This window comes from Neopsephotus bourkii, unplaced genomic scaffold, assembly GCF_033783945.1.
Source record: "Neopsephotus bourkii isolate Nb327-2 ecotype Australia unplaced genomic scaffold, CSIRO-AGI_Nbou_v1 NB_1120, whole genome shotgun sequence".
NCBI lineage: Eukaryota > Metazoa > Chordata > Aves > Psittaciformes > Psittacidae > Neopsephotus > Neopsephotus bourkii.
In genome coordinates this window covers 1,225,638-1,243,977 of record NW_026901606.1, presented here as the reverse complement: position 1 = coordinate 1,243,977, position 18,340 = coordinate 1,225,638, and the positions used below count along the sequence as shown (strand labels likewise).

The following is an 18,340-nucleotide window of genomic DNA, read 5'->3' as shown; positions in this document are numbered from 1 at the left end:
CATGGTTTTTGAGCCATGTTTCCACTAACGCTAAAGGATGCAACATGATTAAAGCACAGTATTGAAAAGCCATCTTGGCACACTTACAGTGAAAATTGAGAGGCAAAGTCCCAGCCTGGTAATATCACAGCTGTGTCAGAAGGGCTGTGCAAATGAGAGGTAATGGAGCAAGGTCAGTATGATGGGTACAGCCAGTTGCAACTTGTACTCCCTCCACCACCAGGGTTAGATGTCAGTTAAGTAGTGAAATAAACTCTTTATGAAAAAGACATGGTTGGAGGCACAATGAAAGCAGAACTATATACTTACAATACACTGCAATGTCTTTAAAGAAGTGCTGACCGTTTGCCTGGAAGTGTATGTGCCAGCGGTACACTTAAGGTCTGCATTTAATGTGCTTATGTGCTTACAGTGACTGCATGTGTAATACAGCAGACTGCAGGTGCAAGCCCTTGGTGAGCCTGCACATCTGAAACTTGGCCTCAGCTCTTTTCTCTTTAAATGACATTACCATCAGATCTTACCAAAGATGCCAACTGCCTTACAGGGTCACTAAACCTGGATCAGACATGTAAAGACACTTCCAAGGTGTGTTGAGCTCTCTCCAAAGCGCTCCTGTTACCTTCTATACACTGAAACCTCTCAGTTCAGGCTGTTTCTTTCCTTCCTCCAAGACCTGTACATTCATTACTTGCCTCCTTTACCCCCCTTCCCAGGCTCTTGTTACTTATCATATTCCTTGGTACCTGGCAGTGCTGTTTCATGGGGTGATGCTGTACTTGGCAGTCTTCTGCTGGGTCTCGACCAAGTGTTGTTTCCAAACCTCACGATCTCTTAGGGCTTCTCTGAACAAGCTGTATCTCAAAATACATCACTTCTTTCACTGGGCTGAGGGAAACTCATGAACTTGGGAGGTGGAAAGAAAACATCTACTTTTCTACTCAAATAGAGTTCAGGAGAAAGGTGAAGTCTCTGTTGGGTTTGCATTGGCCCCTTTCAGATATTCAAAGGGCTTGGGCTTGGTCCTGTTTGAACCCTGGGATGGAATCACTTCTCATTTCCTTTCTGATCAGGTTCTCCCTTTCCCAGGGAATACATGTAGTTTTCGTAAAAGAAAAGTAAATCATATCTGTAATGTTTCTTCCATTGAAAATAAGCTGTATCCCACACCATGTTTTTGTAAGTCTTCACCATAAAGCCATCACGTTTTGGACTGCCTAACATCTGAGAAAGATTGTACCACTGCACTGGGGTAAAAACTGTTGCTTACCTGCTGGAGGGCAGATGCAGAACCTTTTCTTTTTTCCCTCCAGTTGCATGTGGAGGCACCATGGTAGAAAAAGAGGCTGTTCAAATGTGTTCAAATTGTGGCTCAATCTTAAGGAGGCAGAAACAGAGGGGCCTGAAGGGATGCATTTCATATTCCTCAGAAGTGGCAGGCTTTTCTTGAGTGGCTGTTGAAGCCACTTGGTTGTGGCCTCAACCTGGTTGAGGACAATATGTGGGATGCGTCAGCACTTTCAATGACCTGCAGAAGAGACCTGTATCCCAGAGGGAGGCCCAGAGACACAGAGGCAGCCAGGGCGAGGACAGGTCCATGACTGAATCAGAACAGAATTAATCTTTGAATTGGCAGTGCAGTAGTCTGTGTTACACACAGCAGCTCCCTGCTTTGATCCATTTTGATTTGTTACTGGCTTAATACCCTAAGATATTTTATATATCTTTCAGCCTGTCTTCATTTGAGGCTGATTTATACCATCCATCCCAAGACTTAAAGCAGGAAGCTGAAGGAGGGTTCTGAATCTATGGAAAATATATCTTCAGCCTTTTGGGCACAGCTCTTCCCTGCTTGTCTTTCAGAAAGCCAGCTCCCCCAAACTGGTGTTGACACTGCTCCTTTGGCTCAGGATGCCAGCAGCAGCTCTTGATCTCTGATCCACAGGATGCTTCACTCTGGGTATATGAGCTGGCTTGTCCCGAGGCACTGATAGTGGTGACAAACTTCTTTCCAGTGTTCAGCTATGTGGCTCTTACACTTAGATAAGCCATTCTTTGCTTTTCCCAAAGTTGTTTCTTTTTTTCTTTTTTTCCTTTATGTGGCTGCTGATCCGGTCTGTGTTGGCTTTTTATGGGTGTATTAATGCTTCTTCTTTGAAGGTTTGCCAGTTCACTATTTAATGGCTCCACCAAGACTAAACAAAATTCTCCTTGAATCCATCAGCCTCTGCAGAATAAGGCCTGGCAAAGCCTTGTGCCCCAGGTAAAGCGCAGAGGGAACATTGTCCTGCCCTTAAGCTGAGCATTCTGCAGTGTTGTATTGCAGGCAAGCCCATGCCTCCTCCTGCACTGCTGAAGGTGGCATTCCTCTGTGCCAGCAGCTCTCATGGAGCCCAAGTGGTAACCTCACCTGCTCTGGAGGTTTCTATCACCAGCCTGTGTTTCACCACTGCCTTCAGAATGGTTTTATTATATGCCTGCAGCCTCATTCTTTTCTGCTTATCAGATGACAGCCCAGCTGGCAGGAAAGAGGTGGTTGATTCAATACCATAAGTGCGAATGTGGCTGGATAGTTGGCAGTCTTCTCCTGCCTCATGGATTTAATTGAGTTTGGATCTGACAAATCCACACAGCAAGCATCTTCAGTTGGACTGTTTTCTTCTTCTTTCAGCTCTTGCAGTTATTGAAGCTTTGGAACAAGGCAAAGCTCCTCTCCCCACCCTTTGCACCATAGCTCAGACATGGACCATTTTTACATGACCTCTCCACAGGGCATACTGTGACCCAGGATGCTCATGCCTTCAGACAGCATCTGTTTGCCATTTGCTTCCTCTGTTTTACTTATTTACTTTCCTTTCATGGGATCTCTCTGCTTATCTCCCAGGCTGCTGGCTCTCAGGAGGCATTTCTCTAGGGTTAGAGCTGTTTGTCTCCTGCAAGATGCAGCCCCCCACTTCATAAATAACCTGGTCCATAATTAGCAAGATTTTCTGTCTCCAGACTTGCAGCTGTAGCCCTGCACACTCCAGTGAATCCCTCCTCATTTCTTCTTCACTGAAGCTGAAAAGTCACTCACCTCCTCTTTGAGATCAACGTGACCCCTGGCCAGCAGATCCAGAAAATGGGGCTCACTTCCCCAAAATAGCAGCCTGCTTACCTTGTCCTTATCTCCTTGCTATGAGAGAGAAAGAAGTTACTGTTTCATCTTGCCACTTCTGAATGCAGACTCACCTTTTACTACAAAGTTTATATAAGGCTTTTTATCTGGTTGTCCTGGGAGGCTGAATCCCTTTTTCCCTCCCATCCTGCCTTTTCCACTTTCCAGCCCTCCAGACGCAGCTTTGTGTTTTGACAATAGCACTTCCCTCTTTATCAGGGGATGAGCTGACTGCTGCCATTGCAGCCCATGTACTCTGCAATGAGGGCTTTGGGACTGTTAACCCAAATCAGCTCTTCATGAAGGAACCCATCTGCAGACGTGCTTCAACCACCATTCAGCCCCCAGCCAGGCCACCCACAGGCTGAATCCTGCAATCACTATCTCCTTACCACCTACCCTGAAGGCTTTTTGCCCCCCTCATAGCTTGCAAGCACAAGGTGAATGACACTATAGTCCTGCAAAGGCTTTGGAGAGCTGAAGCAGTGTGCAGAGCTGCATAGAAGGAACATCAGTTCACCAGTAATCTCTACTCTGATGGACAATGTCGACAACCTTCTCTGACTTCTTTTTTATCTCTGTAATATTAATCCACATGTGTATAAATGTGTTATTACTTACATCCTGGCCTCTGGAAAGATTTGCTTCCTAAAGCTATTCAGTCTGCCAAAACTCCTTCCCAAATTGAAGTGCTGCTGCTTAAATTGTTTTGTTATTCTTCAAAGGCTACTCATGACAGCACATGATAGAACACAATTATGCTCTACATTCAAAATTATTTTATAAAACCCCCAGTAAAGCATCATTTGGCTGTTTCTAAAGCTGCTGTCACATTCCATGAGAACAGCTGTTTATATAGAACTTTCCCATCAGAAGAGCGATGACGTGGGGCTACCACGTCACATGTCCTTTGTGAATCCTGACACTGGCAGGAAAGGTGGCTTCAAACCTGAAATTTCAGGTGAAAACACCACAGAAGCAGTAGTAAAATCCAAACTAAACTTGGATGAGTGTTTTGCAGGTGCCTGTTCCAGCCTCCAGATGAATGAGACATCTGTAGGTTTAGACAAATATTACCATCTGACCACTCCAGCCTACCTCAGAAGTCCAGGACACCAGAATAACACCCTTGTACGTGTGTCCCTGGGCCTGCAGCTTGTGTCTGTACAGAAACCAGCAGAGCAGAAGAACTCTGAAAGCACATGGTAGTGTTACAAATTATAATAACCATGCTAAGAAAACTTAAGCTGTTTTTACCTGGCCATAGGTACATGTAACCACTACGCACAAGCAGAACCAACTACTGGCAATAGTGACAGGCCAATGCCACAAGTGTGTTTTTCAGGGGGTGTCTAGCGTGCTGACTGCAATACAGAGAGCTGGAAGCTTTCCAGGACTTTGCATGTAACAAAATTATCAAAAAGCAGACAACCACTGAAAGTGAAATACTGAAGGAGACTGGCCAAAACAATGGCAAAATTACCATCTTCTCTTTCACTGTCATCAGTAGCTGAACTGAAAGTTTAATTAGGGGATGCTTTAAATACTTTCAAACAAAAATGGTAGTACTTCATATATCTTCATTTCACAAAGATACGTAAGATTTATAAAGTATAGCAATATTTTTATGGCTCTGTAAATCATCTTTAAACAGAAATCGTTGGTTGTAACCAGAAATGGGTATATAAGGTCAAACTGCACTTACCAGGATGTTAAGAAGGTCAACTTGTTATAAAAGAGTAAAGAGCTTTCCTGCTAAACCCTGAGGTTTTTCCATTCCTACTGAAATCTATGGCAGGTAGGGATGCAGGACCTGGCCTTACACACATATCATACTGGACATCAACAGCTCCCACTGCAGCATCTCCAGAGTTCCAAGTGTCTACTGGGAACAGAAGCAGAAGGCCTCTCCACTTCCTGCTCCACCGGGGTGGGTTCATCTCTGATGTTACAGTAGCTAGTTAGGGAAGAAGCACACTTTTCTTTTTAACGGCTGTACACAGCCAGGGATTTTTTATTTTGGAACTTGGTTCTCAGTTTCCAGAAAGCCATATGGGATTTTTTGCACTCTAAGCAGCTTTATTTAATATGGAAAGTAGAATATCTTTAAAAACAGAAACCAGCTGCGTAGTTCATGGGTATCATCATACGGCTCTGCTTTTTGTTTCCTTACTTAACTGGAGTCTGGGGTTTCCAAGTTGCCAAGCTGCTAACACTAATAAATGGAGTTTATTAGAGACAGTGTTTGTTGAACAATAACATTTTATATAGTCTGTCACTGTCTAGTACCTTAGATGAGTTACACATTTCTGTACTCTATTTTTGCTCTCATTTTCTTGGCACTTCAGATCTCATTTTCAGTTGTGGACACTGAAGAGCAAAATCAAAGACATCGTCTTGTGCTTGCTTCTGCCTAAAGTCTGCAAAGCCATTGCTGACCAAAGTCACCCAAATGCCTGAATAGAACCAGACTTCCAAGGGTTAATCCTGCAGTGCCTTTTGACTGAGTTTAGCCAGTAGGAAGGGATTGGATGGCAGATGAAATACCTCCCCAGGAGATCTCTTCCAGGAGAGGGGCCCCTTTGTCCAGTGGTAAAAGATAATGTGTCCATCAAAAAGGCTGTCCCACAGCAGTACTGGGGTGGTGTGTGAAGACTGGGAAAGACCTGAATCCTCCTGCAACGATATGCTCCCTTCCCAAAGGAATTCAGCCCCATCCTGGAGTTTTGGAGTATCACAGCATTAGGAGCAAACACTTGTAGTCTAGGATGTCTCTGGAATTTGCTCTCAGAGGACTGTTTGTGTTTTGCTCCTACAGGCATCAAACTCGGACCCAGTCGGATGGCCAGAAATGAGCACAGCTTCTGCTTGCCCCTTTAGTGGTTAAAACTGCATATGTGAAGCATGGTCATGACTCAAAGCAATTGAAATGTTAGAGGACAGATGAAGTGAGGCTTGTTTGTAACAGCATAGTTCTCCATTTCTCCTTTGTGCCCTGCAAATACTGTGAGTCAGAGCGGGTAGATATCTTTATCTTCTTATCTGTTACTCTTCCTCTAATCACAAAAGATTCATGCACTGCCAGCTTTAAACTGCAGGCTTGCTTTTAATAGTTAGTAACTTCAGATGTCATTAGTGCTCCCTTTCACCAGGATTCCCTTAGGTATTGGAGGAACTAAGCTTTTAAACAAATGCTCTGCTGGTACAGACTATGGCTGGCACGCAGAACAGGGGTTACACCGAGTTCCTTCCCTGCTTAGGAATTACGGCTCTTTGACTACTGCTAAGCCAGCTCTGAAAAAGGTGATTTATCTTCATGGTTCATAACAATACTTCTTGAGAAATTTCCCTTTTCCTGTTCCTCTCTGGAATAACCAGATTGCAGCATGTCTTGGATTTAAAAACAAATATGGCCTGGAAAATAATATCTTTGGATTTCCCCCACTCATGCCTTCTGCTATACACAATGGCTTCACTCCCAGCTTTAAATTAGACTAGTGCTATGTTAGCAGTATATTTCATATACAGACTGAGAGCAAGGCATAAATACTTCAGCAGATGGGCTCAGTAGACATTTGTTTGCCAAGTATTAGCTGTTGCTAGAAGGTAAATTTGATTCCCAGTTTTAACAGGCCCCTGCTAACAGGAAAGGTTTTGGTGCTTTATATTGTTTGAATGGCCTTTAAAAAATAGAAAAATTACTTGCACCATAAGGAACTTGTGAAATTTGCTAATATTTAGCACACTTTTCAGTGTATGCATTTCAGTGTTAACAATCCATGCATGACTCCTGTGCATGAGCAGTGTCACTTGTCTAAAGGAACTCTTAATCTATATCTTTGTGCAGGAGGGTAGAGTGTGTCCTGGGTGCTCTATTGCCTTTGTATACAGCTATTTTGTAGTTATTCCTTAAGTAATTGCAGTATAGAGGTACAGGATTCATGGCTGAGGAATCCAAAACTATGCACTGCAGGGACAGAGAACAGAAGAACTGCATCTGTCCCAAAGCTATCACATCTTTTTCTTTATGAAAAAAGTCAGAATAAGGTTCTGTTCCTTCCAAAAAGCATATATGCCTAACACAATATTGTGAATAGTCCAACAAAGCCAATAAAGCCAGTAACCATGAAAAAATTGGAACATATGAATGCACTTTTGCAAGTTTGAGGAATGAGGAAAAGCAAATGTATCCCCCTGGGTTTCAGCAATCAGATAGCATACATATTAATAACGTGCAATACTCAGCGCAGTGCATGGAAAGCCATAAAAACATGAACCATTGGAGACAGGTTCCTATATACAGAATTCCCTTTCTCTCAGAGGTATATCCATTGCTATCTACACACAAATCAACCATAACAATAAGAATTTGTTTGGCACAAGCTTCCAGCAACTAATGAATAACACAGACCAAAAATGCTTCTCTTGCCTTTTGTTAACTCTTGAATGTCGTTTGTCACTGGAGACATCCACACCAGAAACATACCCTAGGGCTAAAGTGGGAGGGTAGCTAGAGCTAACCCATCTTTGTCTACAGAAACCTTCTAGCCACATAAATGTGTTTTACAGATGTCCAGTGGTAATTTAGTCAGCCCAGAAGAACACACTTAATAGCACAAAGAGGGGTGCTGGGTTTAATGCACAGCCAGGGAGCTCCTTGTCACCACCACCTGCAGCTAGAACAGACACTGATGAACATTTTACAGCCAAGCAGCCTAATCTGCTCTTGCTGGCAAGACGGTGCCAGCTTTCCATGGAGTCAGGCACTGGCCAGCACCAAGGTATAGGTGATCCAGCCTTTGGTCCCAGATTGAGTGCTGCTGATGGAGCTATGGCTCCTTGTGTTCCACTCTAAATAGAGCCTAGAACTATCATGCTCCAAGTAAAGAATATAACAAGTTTCAAATGTCACTCCAGCAGGAAGTAGGGTAAATGAATCATCTTGCCCTGCATTACTGTCTCACAATGCAGCTCTAGTTGACAGACAAGTTTGAGCCTTGCTCTTCTTCCACCGCAGGCATTTGTGTCCTGCCAGAATCCGGCACTCAGCTTGGAAAAGGAAATTACTAGTCCTTTCCTGAAAGTCAATTGCTGCTGGTTCAATCCCAGATAAATTGGAGAAGGCCTGCCAAGAGGCCATGAGTACATCCAAGGCCAAGTTTCTACAGGTGTCCATGCAGTTACCATTGACTTTGAGTTGCCACACTGCATAGTCAAGGAATACACGCACTGGCTAGAGGGAGTAAAAAAGCAGCAATAAGGAAGCTATTAAGTTCATGTCCATTTCCTAAAAACATAAAGTGCAATTTGTGAAAACATCCTTGATACCGGTTAGAGCAAAAGAGGTATTTCAGATGCATGTTTAGAAGTTGGATGAGTGTCTTAACTTCCTTCCCTCCAGGTTCTGGAGTGATTTACAACATCCTTCTAGTAAAGGATCCAGGGTCATTTGGAGGGAGGAAAAAAGACATATTGGAAGATTAAAGAAATCACTGAGCTTGCCAAAGCTAATAGACTCAAAGCTCAGCTGCCCCTCACTGGAAGGAGAAATCAGACTTCTGGTTAGCAGGAGAGTTGGTGCCAGTTTGTGCAGCCCTTTATGACAGCAACAGCAAAGAGGCACCAGGTTGTACTTGTTGGAGGAATTGACTTACAAACCCACCCTTCACCAGCTGAGCCAAAGTCCAGGGGCCTCTGCAGGAAGGAGATAATAAAAAACAATGATTTAGAAAGGAAAAAGGAACAGTTCAATGGGCAAACCTTGCTCTTGGCAGGCATGACCTTGCTCTTGCCCACAGAGAGGTCTGCATTGTCCCCAGTGGGGCAGGTCCCTTGCTCAGGGTCCCAGGGTGACACACCAACAACGGTAACCTCAACAGCTGCAGCATTGGCAACTCATATTTCCTCTGCCCATGCCTATTCAAAGCATCGCTGAGTGAAGTTTTCCATCCTTAGGTTCTCTTGCATTGTCGCTGAATAATACGCTTATAATTATTAGCTGTAATTTAGCCTAAAAACTTTTTCTGCATCCTTAGTCTAATGCTCTGCACTTTTGTCTCAGCATTAATCATTCCATTATCAACCTGTGCAGCAATTAGACTGGAGATTTCCAGGGTCTTGGATTTGTCTTGGTAAACTGTATTTGCAATAAAGCTTTCCTTCTATTTTCCATGGTAATAACATTAAGTTTAATTTTAAACAATATGGCTTTTAATGTAGCACATGCTTCTTTTTGATACAAAGGTGATACAAGTAATGCACCCTTGGTCATTGCTAGTCTTTCACAGTAACAAGGCACTTAGGATCAACAGTTTTCCTTAAAAAACAAAATTAAAAACTGAATGAACAAAACACGTAAGGGATTTTTTTATTTAGCTTTTTGGATATAGAGACTTAAAGGAGCAATCCCAGGCACAGCTACATGTTGGGAAGAGAAGAGATTCAGAGCAGCCCTGCGGAGAAGGACTTGGGGGTGTTGGTTGATGGGAAAATGAACATGAGCCGGCTTCAGTGTGCACTTGCAGCCCAGAAAGCCAGCCATATCCTGGGCTGCATCAAAAGGAGTGTGACCAGCAGGTCGAAGGAGGCGATCCTGCCCCTCTACGCTGCTCTTATGAGACCTCACATGGAGTATTGTGTGCAGTTCTGGTGTCCTCAACATAAAGAGGACATAGAACTGTTGGAACAAGTGCAGAGGAGGGCCACAAGAATGATCAGGGGACTGGAGCACCTCCCGTATGAAGATCAGCTGAGAAAGTTGGGCTGTTCAGCCTGGAGAAGAGAAGGCTGCGTGGAGACCTCATAGCAGCCTTCCAGTATCTGAAGGGGGCCTATAGGGATGCTGGGGATGGACTCTTCATTAGGGACTGTAGTGACAGGACAAGGGGTAAAGGGTTAAAACTTAAACAAGGGAAGTTTAGATTGGATATAAGGAGGAAATTCTTTCCTGTTAGGGTGGTAAGGCACTGGAATGGGTTGCCCAAGGAGGTTGTGAATGCTCCATCCCTGGCAGTGCTCAAGGCCAGGTTGACGAAGCTTTGGGTGGCATGGTTTAGTGTGAGGTGTCCCTGCTCATGGCCAGGGGGGCTGGAACTAGATGATCTTAAGGTCCTTTCTAACCCTAACTGTTCTGTGATTCTATGATTCTATGTTTAAACCCAAGATGAAGCTAACCATGAAGACTGAAAATTGTATATCGAAAAAGAGAAGCTGAGGTTTTTAGGCAAACACGAACACTAAAAATCTTGAAGCTATGGGCAGGACAGCAATAAAGTGTCACGTTAACAACACTGTTCTGATAACACTGCAGGAATCATTAGTTGATAACAGAATTTATTTCAACCCTGTCTGAAAAGGTTCAATGACAGAATACCCATAGCTATTCATTTCTAAAAGAGCTGCAGGAGTTTCTCCAAGAAACTTGTGTACAAGTGAGTTTCCCCTGAATAGCTGGTATCGGGCTAAAATAAATTGTACTGTGCATGGAACAGGCATATGAGGCAGAGGTGAATAAGGGTATTTGAACAATCAGATGGTTTCTGTCCTGATGCATCTCTCAATTAGCTGCAGATCCCAACGCACTGCAGTCAGTATACATAGGTGATGGAAAGCTCTAGCAGTCTTGCAGGAAACTGATGTATTGCTTACTGGATGATACCATGAAAGCACCACTGAGACACAGTATTCTAATATTTGTTTGACTATCTATCTTTCATCAAAGTTGGTGTTTATGCTGCTGCTAATCCTGTTAGAATATTGTATTTGGAAGAGTGTGGGATTCTGACAGTGAAAGATCTATACTGTGAGATGTCAGCTCCTGAAATGACTCTGTGAGAATGTACTGATGCTGATGAGACATTGCTCAAGAAAGGTTTCTCAGCTCCTGGCCAGTAATCCTCAGCAAAGGCCCTACTCTGTGGTAAGAGACTCACAGGGGTTAAGGAATTGCCTACTTGGGCAGCTTGTCAGGAACACAGGAGAATAAAGTTCAAGAGTCTGAACCATTATTCACAGCAAACTGCACCTCCCAAAGCCCACGCAACTGGCCTTGCCCTCTATCTCTCTATTGTTCCTGAATATGCTTCTTTCAGTTTTTTTTCTGTAGATCATTTTGGAAGGCCTTGTGTTGATGCAGAACTGGAAAATCTCTGAAATTTAGAAAATCTTTGGGGACAGGAAGCCTGTTTCTCTCCTAGCTCTTCATACTAGTTTGTTTTTCCTGAAGCTGGTGATTCAACAGGAATTGGAGATTTTAGGGGAAAGACTGTGATAAACATCATTACTGAATCCTTCAATCAATACCAGTGTCTCAGTTAAGTCAAAGTACCAGAGCTATTGCTCTTCTGTTCTCAGCTGCATGGTTACCCACCATTGACATCAACGTACTTTGTCTTCTAGTTTAGTCTGCCTAAAGGAATGACCCAAAATTGCTTTGAAGATGCTGCTTGTTCCCTTCATTCCTCTCACTAAGAAGGGACCTGTCACTGCACATTTACAGCCCCTGCCTTGGTACACTTTCAGTAGCTAACAGTTTGGCTCCAAGACCCAACGAGCCTCCTCCTGTCTCTTGGCAACAACAGCTACAAACATTTCAGACATGCCTGGCTTCTTCTCTGTGAAGCAGGGCATGACCAGACGTTGCAGCCATAGAAAAAGACAGGCGTGGAGGAGGCAGGAGAGGGCTTGTTGCACATAAACAGAGAGGAAAAAGAAACCACCTCTGTAATTCACTAAAAATCTCATTGGAAGACTATGTTCAGGTTCAGATGATTTCTCTTGGCACAAAATCATCATCAGACCCTGTCATTTCTTACCAGCTGAAGAGATCGTGGAAGGATAAAGTGTAATGGAGAAGTGCAATCAGATGTGGCAGCATTGCCATCTTTCACTTGAGTTTTCCTCTTGAAGTTCAACAATAAAATAACAGTGTTTACAAGAAATGTACCTTTACAGCTGAGGCATCTGCAGGTATGTGATGTCTAGGTCTGTAAAGGCATCTTGGGCTTGTGGATTTCAATGGGAGCTGAAGCAGTACAGAGCCTCCTCCATGGTTTTACCTCGGCTTTAATAAAAGGCCATGGTTGCTTTAGAAAGCTCAGCCCTACAACTAAGGAAATAGACTCACTTTGTTGATTGTTTTATCCTCAGCAAGATGCTCTCAAGTGGATTCTGAGCTCTAGAAGGGTTTATCCATTTTCAGAGGATGTTTCAGCTCAAGTCTTTGACTTCATTCATGCTTCATCGGCATGTGAAATTGCAGCTCTTGCAGACAAGATTTATTGAGCTTTCCACTAGCTCACTCCCACATGGAGAGCACTGTCTCAGTAACAAAGCAGGTTATTACCTTAGACACTAAAACCATGCACTTTCACCATCTAAATCTGGTGCTTCATTGTCATTTGGGCACTATTTCAGGATGGTATTATGGCTCCATGCCGTTGTATTGGCTCCAGCTCAGCTTCTATCCCCAACTCTTAGGTCTGCTGAGATTTACTCCAGCATGGCTTTCTGGCCAGCAGCATCTAATCAACCTCAATGGTACACTACCTCCTTCCACTTCTCTCACCCTGTGCCTGTTTCCAACTTCCCCACTATGGCAAAATCATACGCTTTGTGCCTTCACAAGGAAAAATTTATGTGGTGGGTAAAAACCAGGCTCAGTTGAGACCAGAGCTGCCTGGTGTCTAACCAGAGCACCCATGGCTACATCTATCCATGCAGCACTTCATCGCAAGGGCCAATCCAAGCAATTTATGACTAGTACTGATGATGGATAGATGCCTGCTTTGCACAGCTCTCCTTACGCACGGGCACAAATTCTCCCTTATTCTGCAAGTTTTTATTTCTGGAAATGCCACGAGAGTGGTTTTTCCCCACAATACAAGGCCCAGAGCTTCTCCTCTAGAAGCCACAAAAACTTCCTCAGTAACTCCCTGTGTCCCTACATCAATTTTATTGCATTCCTTCTGGCATGGGGAAGGAATGAAAACGGGCGATGGTAAGATAGCAGCATGTTTTCTCTTCGCTGTTTTTGCTGACTCAGAAGTTTGAGAAGAACAACAAGCAGCAGCAGACAGCATAGCCTAACCTTATCATGCTGGAATCCAATTGTATGGCTTGCACAGAGCCTTTCCAAGGAAAGCTATCACTCTTACTGTTTACATTGCATCACAGAAAACAGCTGGAAAAGCTGTAAACCCCTTTATTTTGCTAGCTGTATAGAAAGTTGTTCCACTCAAGAACATTACACAACAGTGGCACAGACTTTCTTTTTTGAAGCTTCCAAAAATAAAGACAGGGGAACAAAAACCCAAACCTCTTTTTTTGTTGAGGCTGCTGCAAAGGTTCAGACTTGTTTGAAAAAAAAGAAAGAAATGCTGATGACTGCCAACATTAATTGCCAAAAATGTGCTTTCAGTTATTAAAGTCCTAATGAGGTAAGTAGGGGAAAGGACAGTTTCTTATTTCTTGCTCATGACAAAAAGAGGGAGAGAAAGAAAAGCAATAAACAGACTAGCTGGTGCTCTGGGGTGCAGATATTGTAATGACCTACTGGTCAAAGCTTTAGAGACACCAGTGTTGCAGGTCAAGCTTTGCCATTTTTTGGCTAAGGAAATAAATGTACTTGCTACTAACAGTAGCAAGATATTACCTGATCTCCAAAGAGAGCACAGCACATGCACAAATGCTTTCCTGAGGCCACTGAACGCCTCCCCATGTGTTAGGAGAGCCTGGAGCATGGAGGGAGGAAAGCAATGAAAAGGTAGGTGAGGGACAGCCACGTTTTCTCATTTCCTGGCCACAACCAATTCCCAACAGCTCCAATGAAATATGTTACCTCCTCTCCTGTGTGACTAACACAGCCACAGCTCAAATCAAAAGGTACCTGGATTACATAGTAAATCCTGAATCTTTATACAGTCAAGGAATTCCCCTGGGGAAATAGGATGGAACCTTCCCCGTAACATTTACAGTACTTGTGTAACATCTCAGGACCACAGGGGGAAACTCTGCTGATGGTTTTTGTTTGGAAATGGCATTGTTTTGGACTTCTTGTTGATTTTTAGGAGTCCACAGAGGATGAGGGGTTTTGGAGAGGTGGGAGCAGCAATGGCTCTAGAGAAGTAGAGATTAGAAGGTAGAAAGTAGCGGGAGTACAGATGTTGTTAGAAGTCACAATAGATGGAAAATGCTTCAAGAAATTGTGCCTTAACTCAAACAGCACAGAGACTGTTCTGGCCTTACTAGCTGTTGCAGGTTAGTACACTCCAAATTTATGACCTTCTGTTTGCTTGGTTTTTTTTGCCCCTGAGCAGCCCAACCAGTGGGCACATGCATCTGCTGAGCCAGGAGGCAAGGAGAGCCCTTGCTACAGACCCACCCAGCTTTCACCAGCACATCAACACTTCAAGCAGCTTTTTGAGTGGCAGATTATTGGCTCTGGTTATGCCTGGAGAGAGAAAAGCCAAGTTATAGCCTCCTCAACCTATGCAATATAACCATCCACTTCCCCGCTTCACCAGGCTGCACTTTGTCCATGTCCAGTAAACAGCAGCCTAGCATTTTGTATTAAAGCCATTCCTAGAATTAGGAACTAAAACTGACCCAGGCTATTTAAACATCTTGTTACAATTACTCAAATATATGCTTTTAAAAGCAGAGTTTACCAAAGTGGCTTCAGATTTTGTTACTTATTCCTAGTTTTGTTTTGGCATTCACTAGCATTCATGGGGGTACGTGTGTGTCTGAGCTCACGTGCTGATCTTTGCTTGGGGATTTGTCCCCATAAAACAGGGCAGAAGGACCAATTTGCCATATGTTTTTTGTAGCAGGCAAGATTAAGAACTGCTAACAACAGAGCAGCCTCTGGAATCAGTGCAGGATCGAGCCCAACAGCACCTGGAAGCAGATCCATAATGGGAACAAAAGGAGAAGATGGGCAGCAGTTTTGGCCTCTCAGGCACCACTTGGCCTCTTGCATTGCTGCCCATAGGGAATACCGGGGAAGGGACAGAGGAAATGCTGACAAGAGAAAAAGCAGCTAGACATAAATGAATCCTGGAATCATCTCAAGTCCCATAGCGTTCATAATTACCTATCATTTTACTGATCTAAACATTCAGTCCTCTAAAAGACCCTAATCCATTACCTGCCATGTACTGCCCTTTGTAATTTCCTTGTGCTGCAATGCTCTGCTAAGCTTTGATGTTCTGGCAAGACCAGGGAGGCTCTGAAATCTGGAATTAGCAAACCTCCGCAGGCATGATGCAAGGCTCTCCAGCATTAGCATATGTTCCAGCATCTGAATCTAATAATGGCATGCCAAAATCTGCACAAGGCAGCAAGGTGATTCCTCCTCGCTCTTTCAGGTGGCAACGCCTGGGCCAGGGGAGCTCTTTGAAGCCAGGACAAGCTGGAAACACGTCATATCATCTACAGATGCTCTGCCACAGGGAGGTTATACACCCTGATGTACACGTGCTTCTGTCCTAGGGACACTCAGCTTGGTTAATACAGAAATTCATTCTGGAGACCAAGACATCAACCCTTGTGCGACACTGCCCCAGAGAGTCACCACTGGGTACGTGTCTGCATGCCTTTTTTTTTCCCCTTAAAACCCACACAAGCTATTCATGGGAAAAAGATGTCCACAACACTTCCAAACCATGGCTTATGTGCCCCAGTCCAGAGCTGAGCAGCAGCACTTGCAGCATGATGAACTTTAAACTAGATGAGCTTAAGGTTCTTTCGAACCCTAATTATTCTACAATTCAGCTACATCCCTCAATGTGTTTGCAGCCCTGTGTGTTGATTCCTAGGTGCACCTGCAGTAATTACAGCAGGAATAGAATTCCTTTTGCATAAATCTGGTTTGAACAGCAGTATCAAACACATGAAAAAACACGAGTCACAAATCCTGTCCACAAAGAGTTCACCATCCCTTGCATTGAAGGAAAAACCTTGAGATCCACAGTACTAATCGTAAATGCAAGTATTTCTCACTGAGCAGGGAAGGTGCCTTTGCTAAGCTCAGGGCTGACACTAAATATATGTTGCCATAGACCTGGGTAATGTCTGTTTATAAAGTTCAAATGGACGGGCGTAAGCAGCTCTCCCATTCTGGGATAAACAGCTGCAAACAAAGCACAAGAAAAAGCAGTTTTGTTTTGTTTTGGACTAATTTGTATTTGCTGAGAGCACAGGGTTTGCTCGTGTTGTTGCAGCTGTAAATTTCAAGGTGGCTGCAAGGTAAAAACTGAAACTGTACAAGCAATTAGCCCACGGTAATGTCTAATCACTGCTGGCATCCAAAAAATCGTGCAACAGCAGGGATGCTTAACTTTGAAAACCAACTACTGCACAGATGCAGGAACTGTGTTTGTTAAGGAAGTTTTCCTTGGCATATCGATGTGAACTTTAAAAGTTGGCTCAAATCACAGTGACATAAAGACCACAGAACTATAGAAAGGAGCACTGCGGCTCATCACATCGTACATTTGAGTATAGGAAACTTACTTACACAAATCAAATGGTTTCTAAGGGCCAGTCTCCACCAGACCAGTTAGAAAGTAATTATTTTCAGCTGCCCTCAGTATGCTTCAAGTTCATGCTCTTCTTAGCCATGAAGATTGCAAGTGTGATCCTGCATCCTTTGCACAGAGGATATGATTAAGCAGCTGCCACCCCAGCACTAAAAGGTCACAGTTTAGCCCAATCCAGCAATCTGTGCTGAACCAAGCAGCACGCAAGATCCTTGAGGGGGTGTGGGTGCCAAAACCTACAGTGAGAAGCTGAAATGTATTAAAAATAACCATAAAAGCATGTCTGCAGTCAAGGCTTAGCTTGCTGGGGAGGTGCTGGGAGACCCCTAACCAGGGGGCTGGAGCCTTTCCTGGCTGCCCAGCTCTGACCCACTGGACAGGGCAAAGCAGTGATTTATTTTCATGCTTTCGGTGCTTTGCAACTGAAGTGTAATCTCCTATGGAGCAGTGGGGGTGGTGTTGACCTCACCACATGAAAGAGCAATCCCTGATGTATGAGGATGCTGCTATTGTTTCTTCTTGCAAAATTATGGTTGTGGTATATTGCTGTCTCCAGAAAGGCATCTCTTGGAGGGATGTGTTCTGGAATCCAGAGGTACAGCACTTGATTCCACATTTCCCAAAATTAACTTTTAGCTGAACTGCTGGAAAATGTTGGAAGCAGACAGGATTTTCTAATTACAAATCCAGAAAATCATATATTTTATTATTCAAGGGATGCATAGCATGCAAGCACACATGTGGAGCACAAGGTCAATCTGCGTCACCATGGCCGTGGCAGAAGAACCAACTTTAAGACGAGGGACCTGCCAGCCCTTTCTACTTCTAATCCAAGCTAGTGCCAGAATTGATCTGTGTCTGAGCACATCACTCTGCATAGCATGACAAATCCATTCTGGCCTCCCCCCTTCCCTTGTTTAAAAACCATTCCTATATTGATTTGAATCAGTGTAGGCTAATGAAATCAGTGGGGGCATTACAACATCTGCTTGCACCAACTGCTAGACCTGTATTTTCAGATGAAGCAAGAAAAGAATGGCCCAGACAAAGCCAGCTAAAATTGTATCAGGAAATAGAGGACCAGCTAAATGCAGTCTGCAAACCTCCTGCTTACTGCTTACCCCTGAGCAGTGCCAGTAGAAAGTCACTGCAATGCACATCCAGGAGCAGTGAGAACAGCACCCTTGGTCTGAGAGTATGAAAGCGAACCATCTGCATACAGCAAGGAGAACCATCACACAGCCATACTGACAGCAGGGAAACAACCTGTACAGTTCAGTCCTTGCTTCTTTACTCTTCCCCCTCATGAGTGACCCTGCAGGTGCACAGAGAGTCTCACACCTACCTGCAAAACACCCACAAAGGGAGGACTAGAGGACAGGCCCTCTGCAGCCCACACCACCTCCAGGAAGCCTCATCAGCCAGCAAGCAAACAAGACTGAATCATCAGTGCTTTTAATGGGCTTCATGCTGCCAGCTCATACTCCTAATGCTCCACCACAGGTGGATGAGCTCCACTCAGGCTGCTCCCTGCAATAATGCTCATTAAGTGCTGGAGCACATCCTCTGGGCAGGTGAAAATTCTCAGTAACAGGGTTTAGTTTGGACTGGTGTCTATAGGGAGTATTCCAGGCACAGCTGG

The 18,340-nt window shown here is 44.0% G+C and overlaps 2 long non-coding RNA genes across 2 annotated transcripts in view; one reads left to right on the top strand and one right to left on the bottom strand.

Moving 5' to 3' along the window:
• LOC133217176 (uncharacterized) overlaps positions 1-18,114 on the bottom strand; it is a 66,163-nt gene extending 48,049 nt beyond the window's left edge. Inside the window, exon 1 of the long non-coding RNA XR_009726817.1 lies at positions 18,044-18,114. This is a non-coding gene — a long non-coding RNA (uncharacterized LOC133217176). The remainder of the gene's footprint in view (positions 1-18,043) is intronic.
• On the top strand, positions 11,768-15,268 carry LOC133217246 (uncharacterized). Its single transcript, XR_009726840.1, has 3 exons — positions 11,768-12,124; positions 13,489-13,593; positions 14,473-15,268. It is a non-coding gene; the product is annotated as an uncharacterized LOC133217246 (long non-coding RNA).
• Positions 18,115-18,340: the final 226 nt, after the last annotated feature.